Below are 9741 nucleotides of genomic sequence, written 5' to 3' on the forward strand. Positions count from 1 at the left end.
TAAAACAACAAAATTACGAATACTTTTTATTTTTTACAACAATTAAGAATTAACTTATCATCTATTTTTGCACTCATAAAACATTAAATTGCCTTTTGCACATATTGAATGGGAAAAGAATAGATTCAGTGTATTTACTGAATCCATTCTTCACCAGGCGGACTAACAGAATCAGTGCATTCTATACAAATCGTGTCATCATCATCACTTTCATCTGAATAAGCTGCTGCATCATTATCTTTATTTTTAGCTCCTCAGATACCGTTCTTACCTTTTCCCTTAACCTTAACCTTCCCTTTACATTTTTCTTTCCCCTTTTCCTGACTTTTAGATGTAAGTTTTTCAGTTTTTTTCTACTTCAAATATTCTGTACACGATTGTTTCTGTTTTAATTCCATAAGTTTTTCTTTTTCAGGCATGTGTATAAATAGTACTTTTACGTTTGCGTATATTTCTTCGATTTTCTAAACAAGTTGAGAGCTTTCGGAAAGGGCATTATGTCTGTTGGATGAATAAAAGAAGTAAAAGGGGTTTCAGAAGTTGAAGGCGGTGGAGTCACTCTTTGGTGTTTTTCCAATTGATATTCACTTTCGGGTGTTTGTATACTGAGCTCTTCTCCTGACTCATCTGTTCAAGAATTGAAGGTGATTCGCAATTAGTACTAGTGGATCTTGAGCGTAATGGCAAAGCAGTAGTCGATTCACTTGAAACAATTGGTTCTTCTGCAGTAATTTCATTATGATGATCAGAAGTGTTGACAATGTTAACCATATTATTGAATATATATACAGCAGAATTTGGAAGGGTGATCAAATGTTCAGCTCTGGAAGACCCAGCACTGTCGATATTCTATTCTGGCACTGATGGTATGGCATTTACGTTCTGATTTATGTTCATCCTAGCCGTCGAAGAACCAGCAACATCTTGTGATACTGGCACTGGCCTATCCATCACATAAGCTCCACTAAACTCCGATTCGGGAAATATGTTTTCATTGAGTGGTGATATACCGGATATTATAAAACCAAACTGTATATTTTCAATGGTAGCAGGCTGAGCTTTCTTGGTTTTGTTTTACTTTGGACACACATTATGGCAAGCTCTTTCCACTATGTTTTGGGGTACATCAGATCTCGTGGTTTTTCTCTTATATGTTCTCATTTTCTGTAACAAAATAAAACATACAAAATGAACACATTATGAATTTGTTATCTGTTAGGTATATAGGGGTTGGTTGACTTATTAGTCTACCAGCCCCAAAGAAAACTAGTCAATCAGCCCCAGACGCCATTTTAGATTTTGATCGCATATATATTCTAAACAAACATGCTTAACAGAAAATAAATCTATGTATCGGAAAGAGATATCCTTAAAACTATCTGTGAAATAGGAACAATAAACTTCACAACGTATTTATACACGTGACAACAAAAAGTGTATAGTAGGAAAATAATACTTACGTAGGTCAAAATTCGTTATCTGCGCACCAAACAAAAACGACGCGCGTCGGCTACACGGCACTTCGTACGAATGAGCGGGGCACAGGGCTCGTTCCTTGCGCCTGATTGAAGGTCACGAAACACGTGATGCCGAAGTGTTTTCGACGATTAGTCTACCTACCCCTATAGTCAACCATCCCCGGTCTCCCCTACCTTTCATCCCTGAAATTTAACGCGGGCGGAGCCGCGAGCAAATGCTAGCAATATATATTAGTTGCCATAAGGTAACTAATTTTTATTTATTACATAACAAAGAATCGATTTAACTATTAAATGTTGTATTTGAAAGAAAGATTAATTTTAGTCATCTTAGTCTTTATGGTTACGAGTATCAAAAACTTTGATACAAGGTAAAAAAAAAAATTATAAACAATACAGATATTCAAATAAAATTTCGTGAATACGATTGTTTTCCTTTACGCTTCAAAATAAAGCAAATTTGCCAGCGAAATACCAGTAAGTAACTAACTAAGTGATCGACAAACGCGACGAGGCAGCGCAATAAAATCACATAAAATGTAACGTGTGTCGTCGCCGTGATAACCCAAACCCACAGCGTTGTATCGCATCGTGTACTGTTCAGTCGCTTAGCTAGGACGGTGGTTGACGACTTTGAGCCCGGGGAATAACTCAGCTCATGATTACAATATTAAATTTGCAAGAGTTTATTGCATTAAACTGAATTCTCTCATTTTTTGAATCGTCTGGCATTTCTGTCTTTATTTTTGTTGAAGAATTTATTTGTTTAAAACATTTATATATGTGACTATTGCCCGCAGCTTTGCCCGCGTAACTATGTGCGTAAATGAAAACCGCATTAAATTCCAACCAGTACTTTTTGCGTGATGAGCGAACAATTCTAAAAAGAAATGTTTTGGTTTCTATTAGTGCTATAATGACTCACTATAATTATTTTTCTATAATATCTGGTATGAAAAGCTCTCTTCCCCTTTTATTACAAAGTATAAGCTTTACAATATTCCGCAATGAGGATATATATTATGTAGGACCAATTTAATAAGTCACATTTGACATCTGTCAGCCTATAGCTAGAATTGTCAAAAAATGTCTTCTTTTGTTAGTATTATTAATTTCAAAGATTTTGGATAAACCCCTTATCTTTGATTTTTTGTAGTTCTGATTTTGTAACAATAAATATTGTATGCCCTCCGTTACAAGGTTACATTTATGAATTTGGACGAAGTGTCAAAACAGGTCACCTGTTAAATTGATCCTACTTTAGTTATAATACCTACTTAATTTTGTTTTTTATAATCGTGGCATATTATAATAAGGTTTTTACAAAAAGATTTTCTGTGTGTATGGATCAAGAACGTATTTATAAACGTATCTTTAAATATTATAAATAAAAAGTAAAAGAAAGAGAAGTCTGTATGTAAGAACGATGTGAAATCAAAAACTACCGGACGGATTTTTGTACGGTTTTCACGAATTCGAAAAAAACGAAAAACGCTTAGGTGTATTACATATTATTATGATTTTACTCGATCAATTTCGGGATTGGCCGTTATTTAAAAGTTAAAAAACCATCAGCATTCTTGTCATTTTATTTTACCGCAGTTCGAATTCCATTTACATTCGAGCTCGATTTCAAGAAAACGAAGTTATATGCTGCAAGCCCTAGTCTAGCCGTAACTTCTGATTAGCTGAAACTGAATAATGCAAAACTTTCATTATGGCCGCGGAGTGAAAATCCGCGCTCTAAGTAATATTTCCCTATAATGCTTCGCCGCGACATTGCATTTTCCTAGAATTACTTTTTGGATAGATTTGCGAATTTTAAATTTATGAATTCGTGTGAAATCAAATATTTACAACGTGAAGTTGGAGAGTAGATAAAAAAAAACTTAAAAACTGGAATATGAAAGCGTTGAAAATTTTCCGTATTATTTTCATTAAAAGTCTGTTTCTGGAATTAAAATTGCAAATGAGACTGAAAAAAAAATTCGACGCAATGCACTATCAATGGGAACACGTTGTAATTGAATTCATTTTGATAAGCGCAGTTAAATATTTTTGAGAAAGTAATTTTTTTATCGTATAAGGACATCTATACATTTTAGTTTTAAACATATGAATAACAAGAAAGCATACTAAATGCTTCCTATCCCGGTTTCGATATCCTAGACACAGGCAAGAACCGTTTTTGCATTATGTAGTTATTTAAGTAAAACACAGATGGCGTTTGTTCTAAATGACTGAGAAAAACTGAACCAGCCACTAGTTGGCTTAATTTCCAAAAGTTTCTGCTAGAGGGCATTGAGCCTTGAATAGAGAAAATTATTTCTTTTGACTACAGAAGACTTTAATATCGCGTGTTTAAAATATGTTCACTTGCAACAGATCTGTTATAGATCTTTTTGCCTGTTATATGAATATGAATGCAACTACGTATTAATATAAGTGAATCTATTCCGTAGTTGCATTCCAAGCGGCGTTACTTCCTCAACCGTTAAGCGTCGGAGTCCAGTGAGGGTATTCGTTCAAAACAATATCATATGTGTACTTCATGAAATTCTCAGTTTACAAACAGACGTTACTTGGTCTGTCTAAGAAAGAAAATTCAGACAATAAAATATCCACTGCCCAATAATGGCGATAAAGGAATTGTTCTCCGTAGTTACCTACGATATTTTTATCATACCGTAGCGTAGCTCGTGTGATGAAACTTACCTAACTCCCGTATATCACTGCAAATTTGAATTCCAAATAAAACGTTGTTTTTGTTTGTCTTGTGTATTATATAAATTTTCCTGGCTAATCCGGGGGTGTGACAGTGCTCACGTATCGTATTAGCATACGGGAACAAATCCAATCCGCCAAACACGGCGGCAACAAGACAAGGGAACTTCCAGGACTTGTCACGTGGATGCGGCGAGCTGTACGGTCTGCAAACAAAGACACAATATTCCGACGATTATTTTTTTCTTGACTTATTTAGGTTTACCACTTGTTTACGTTTTGTTTAAGATAAATAGGATAGTGCAAGCCTATTCTTAGTATTAGAAGTGTTCATATTCTTTATTTTCGAGTCTATGCTACGAATATATATGAGTTTAGGAAGCTTGTAGATCTCCTACAAAATTGGTAGCTTGCTTACGAGGACGCTACGTGTCACAGAATTATATCAAATAGCAAATATTATATTTTATTGGGAACAACATTTTATTTTCTAATCGAAATTATAAATTTATCACTGATATTTAATTTATCTTATTTTACCTGTAAACTTTATATTATTACCAGAATTACTTTATCTGACCGTACTAAGAACTCCAAACTACTCATACCGAGAGATACAAGCGTGGAAGAGCAAAATAAGTTTCTATTACTACGTAATAAAGGTTTAACATTTATAATATAAAAAGTAAACCTAGCGGAGCTTATATGACCAGTTTTACGTAGGTAGTTCAATTGCTGTGTATTCAGTTTATACTAAAATATTATTGACAAAAAAGGTAAGAAACAATCCTTAATATCATTATAATGATGCTTGCGCAATGAGCTTGGCATAATAAAAAAAATTAAAAAAAATATATTAAGTAAGTATGTATCGTATAAAAAACTTGTAATAATTTCGCATTAATTTTTTTCAAATATATTCTAAATTAGGATTTAACAAACATTAGGTATGCTATTATAGATGTTGGTATTTATGATATTTGCTATAATAACATCACTAGTGTACATGGACATCGCTTATATATTTAGGATTTGAATACAAAACAGTCTTTGTTACAATGGAATACAAAACATAATCGCTAGAATGGCTCCACCGCGTTGCAATATGCACAAAACCTCGACATAAGCGTGTAAATTGTTAAAGTTGGTAGCGGTTACAATTTTCGCAGCTGTATAAAATATTGTCAGCAGCAATATTAGAGTTGGTTTAGACTGGAGTAGTGATGGATGTGGGCTTGCTTTTTCAGTACATTTCAAATTGATATGATTAAGTGGACGGTCGTGAAACGATGGTAGTCAACCACTTGCTTTGATTGAAGAAAAAAAATCGCTGGGAAACCTTATGCCCGCTACACATTAACGCCGAACGCGAGATGCCGACGCGAATGAATAAACATTCCGGAGTTTATATGACAGCTTTTATTTACCACAATGGAAAACCAGTAATGTATGCCGAATTCGCCAAAACTTCGCGAGCTGTGCAGCGATAGTGTACCGATGTTAATTCAGCCGGTATATACTGATGTGCATGCTAGTAATTGCCACAAGGTGGTGGAAGGTAGTCGTAAAAGTCATACCAGTTGTCTTTTTGTGACTTTGACACTAATGAAAGGTATGTACATTTGTAAAATACTACCTCGAAATATTACATAAAGCGGATACTTTTTATCTCGATATCTCCATGCAAGCGGATGATATTATATAGTTAAAGCCATATAAGGCATAGTTTAGATTGATCCTTAGTTGCAGTCTAAGTTGTAAACTATTTAGCGCTACGTTCCGAATTAGGTGCAGCTGTCAGATTTAGGCAAACAGTCCTAGCTTGCAGCTCGGTCGGGACGGGGCAGGATCCGCTCCGTTTCTCGCATTACTTCAATCCCGATGAATTGCATTTGCTTGGCAACAGTTCCGTTATACGCTTAGAATATATTTTATGTGAATTTGTTCCTTACAGTTATTATTTATTATTCTTAATATTTTTTAATAGCATTCCTAGGTCTTTTTACTCCCATTAAATTGTGTATGTTTGTTTTGGCAAAATCAGCTCAACAGATTTTCATGAGACGATGTGATAGTTCATATATTCTTTTCTCAAATTTTATTGAAATTTTGCATGATTATACATGCAAACATTCACCAACTTTCTATTAACCACTGATTCATGAAAATAAAAAAATAAATATATTGGGACAAATCACACAGATTGAGATAGCCCCAAAGTAAGTTCGAGACTTGTTTTATGGGATACTAATTCAACGATACTATATTTTATAATCAATACATATATAGATAAACATCCAAGATCCGGACCAATCCGAATGAATGACCCGACTGGGGATCGAACCCGGGACCTCTCGGTTCAGTGGCAAGAACTTTACCACTGCGCCCCCGAGGTCGTAAAACGAAAACAACGAAATAATCCATTTAACAATACAAATAAGAGTACTTGCTACAAACTTCTTACAGAATTTTGTTTCTTGAACTCGCGGCGATGTTCCGAAGTTTCCCGACGTTTAGGTTATAGAAAATGATATCAGAACGCGAGTGTGGGCTCATCTAATTTCATAGGTGTCGTACGTCGGGACATATTAATGCAATTACCTGGTAAAAGGCCCGCTTGTGCCCGGGGCTTCATTCTCAAAGACGTCGCCTATTGAAATATAATTGTATAGAGATGATAAAATCAGTATTTCTGGCAACTGGCCGACGACCGTGCGAAGTGGAAAAAAAAAGTACATAAGCGGACCCTGGGATCCGATGCTTAACAGTTGTGGAAGAAACCGGGGAGATGTTCAGATGAAAGAGAGAGATCAAACAAAATTATTTAATGTTTCCACATTAAGTAGGTAGTTATTAGACAAGATAATACACAACGATATCGACTATACCATGGCTACGTGCGGCGTGGGACGTATCTGTTTGGAATGAAATAGACCAATTAATTTCATATCCTTTTTCATTGGTTTCTAATTAAATAACTAGGTACTTAAAAATAGCATTTTTGATTGTAATTTTCTATGCATGCTAGAATTGTGTGAAACCTTTAAAATTGTAATTAATTATTAATTTAATTTATTATTTTTAGCCAACTCACGTTCTTCTATCTGCTATAGTTTCGGAGATAATTTTGTGCAAAATAGTAACTGTCGGATTTTTGGCAAAAACATCGTGACTATCAATATTTGTCACGTTGTAACCCCTTTACGTAATCATTCAATAAACTATTTTTCGTGCTCAGTAATTTAATTGTCATTGTATTCCATTTCACATTTTATTGTTCAAGACATTTATCGAGAATATTGATGTATCTAAAGTAATATCCGTTTAAACCAAAATATTTTGTGCAAACAAATATAAATACAATTGTATCTAAAATTCCAACTAATTCTAAAACTATTAGGTATGTAGAACAAATTTTGTGCTAAATGATCGAAATCGTCGTGTATATCAGATTATACAAATTCAATTTAATAGCGCTACGTAATATAACTGTACAAGTATCATTTATGACATAAATTTTGCACAGAACTGACGTGTGAACAATAAAGTAGGAGTACAACTCACAAGTTTTTCATGAATTACTTTTGAAACATGTATATTTAACAAATATCGAAATGTATAGTTAATAAAAACATTTTACTCTACAAAACAACGTACTAAAGTTGATCCTATCCCATTCAGTTCACGAACAAGAATGTTTTAAATCTTCTTTTTGCTCTCTTGTAAAAATATGAATTTTCACTTGTATCACCTGTCACAGGAGGTACAGAATTATTTTTCTAACAAGTTATATCATCTAAAAGTATTTCCTCCATATATATTCCAAGACCGTTCAACTCCGTTAAGATTTATTCAAAAATTAAACGACATGTATTCACTTTCAGTCTCCTAGATTGAACCTGTTAATAAGGTTCTTGCCTTCATACCAAAATGTTAAGTGTGTTTAACGGCCAATTTGAGCAACTTGGAGCTCATTTTGAATACATAAAGGGGAAATAAGGCAATTTGTTTCTTCCCATTTTATTCGAATCTTACGCGAGAATATCGATTGTCCCTATTCAAAAAGTTCTAATGTGTGTATAAACAAAACATATTTTAATCATATTAGGCCTTTTTGCTTATAATAAGAGGGTAAATAAAATTATTTCGGTTTATTATCTCAATCAAAGATGAATTGGATTCTGATGGAACTCCTATTGTTTGAACACTTCATATATTATTCTTGATGTTGGAAGAACATTGTATTGCGTTATTGATGTCTAATTTACCTGGAAATATTTCTCTATTCTTATTGGCAATTTGTTTTGATAGATCATCTTGTTAGATCCAGTAACACATGTTTATGCCTCATTGGCAATCACTCTTTCTGAAAGGAATTAATTATTATTATTTATTGTATCAATTTATTATCTTATCTTATAATTTTATAACAGTTATCAACCTTCATCCGTACGACTACCTTTCGCCTTCAAGCTTTTTATCTTCGTGTCATTGCTTAAATGAAATCGCGCGATAAGGTTTTTCTTTTACGGATTTTCTTGTCACTTATTTAGTTTTAAGTTATATGTACAATACATTTTTTAATGCATATTAATAATAATATGCAATAAAAGGTTATTTTGTTATATTGTAGAATTTACCGGAATGTCGGTGAACTATTTGTTATATACTCATAGATAAATCCTATGTAAACACTTATTTATTTACCTTTTTATTAAGTGTATACATGAAAATATATAAAAGAAAGTGTATAAAGTGTAAAAAATACCTTCATAAACACTTAATAAAAAAATTATTTATATAAGAAATGTTATGCATTTTTTATTTGTCATAGCATAAAGTATAAGCATAGTCAAAACATTTGACTATCACTCGTAGTTGCCTAAATCGAGTTAGCCAAATCGATTTCAAAACTTATCAATTCCGCAGACATAGCAGTGTGTTGTTGACATGGTCTGACATCGTCTGCAATATGACATAGGCTGCACTTCACTATTTTCATCGATCCCAGAAACAGATACCACAAGCCACAAGTAATCGAGCTGGAACGTCTTTGATGTATCGATTCTTTTATCGGATTGGACGGACGCAATAACAAACCGTTGATTGCTTCCATGGCTTGGCAGATTGATTATTTTCTCGTTACTAGTAAATTGTTAAATTTTGTAGTTTTTTCTTTGATTGTCGTCGCTTGCATTGTCTTAGAATTTTAAGACTATAGGTTCCATTCCAAGAAAAAGAATAACTATGGAATTAGAGCTATCAGCTTTTTTATACTTATTGCATTTGTGATAATGAATAAATAGTAAATGTATTCAAAAACAAAATTAATGTCTCAGAAGATATCTCACAGAATTATTTTTCTAACAAGTTATATCATCTCAAAGTATTTCCTCCATATATATTCCAAGACCGTTCAACTCCGTTAAGATTTATTCAAAAATTAAACGACATGTATTCACTTTCAGTCTCCTAGATTGAACCTGTTAATAAGGTTCTTGCCTTCATACCAAAATGTTAAGTGTGTTTAACGGCCAAT

At 33.4% G+C, this 9741-nt stretch overlaps 1 long non-coding RNA gene across 1 annotated transcript; it reads right to left on the bottom strand.

The window, feature by feature from the left end:
• Positions 1-401: 401 nt before the first annotated feature.
• On the bottom strand, positions 402-1537 carry LOC135309983 (uncharacterized). Its single transcript, XR_010370255.1, has 2 exons — positions 1461-1537; positions 402-1164 (listed from the first exon to the last, which is right to left on the bottom strand). It is a non-coding gene; the product is annotated as an uncharacterized LOC135309983 (long non-coding RNA).
• Between the last annotated feature and the right edge of the window lie 8204 nt (positions 1538-9741).

This window comes from Plodia interpunctella, chromosome 2 (assembly GCF_027563975.2).
Source record: "Plodia interpunctella isolate USDA-ARS_2022_Savannah chromosome 2, ilPloInte3.2, whole genome shotgun sequence".
Taxonomy (NCBI): Eukaryota; Metazoa; Arthropoda; class Insecta; order Lepidoptera; family Pyralidae; genus Plodia; species Plodia interpunctella.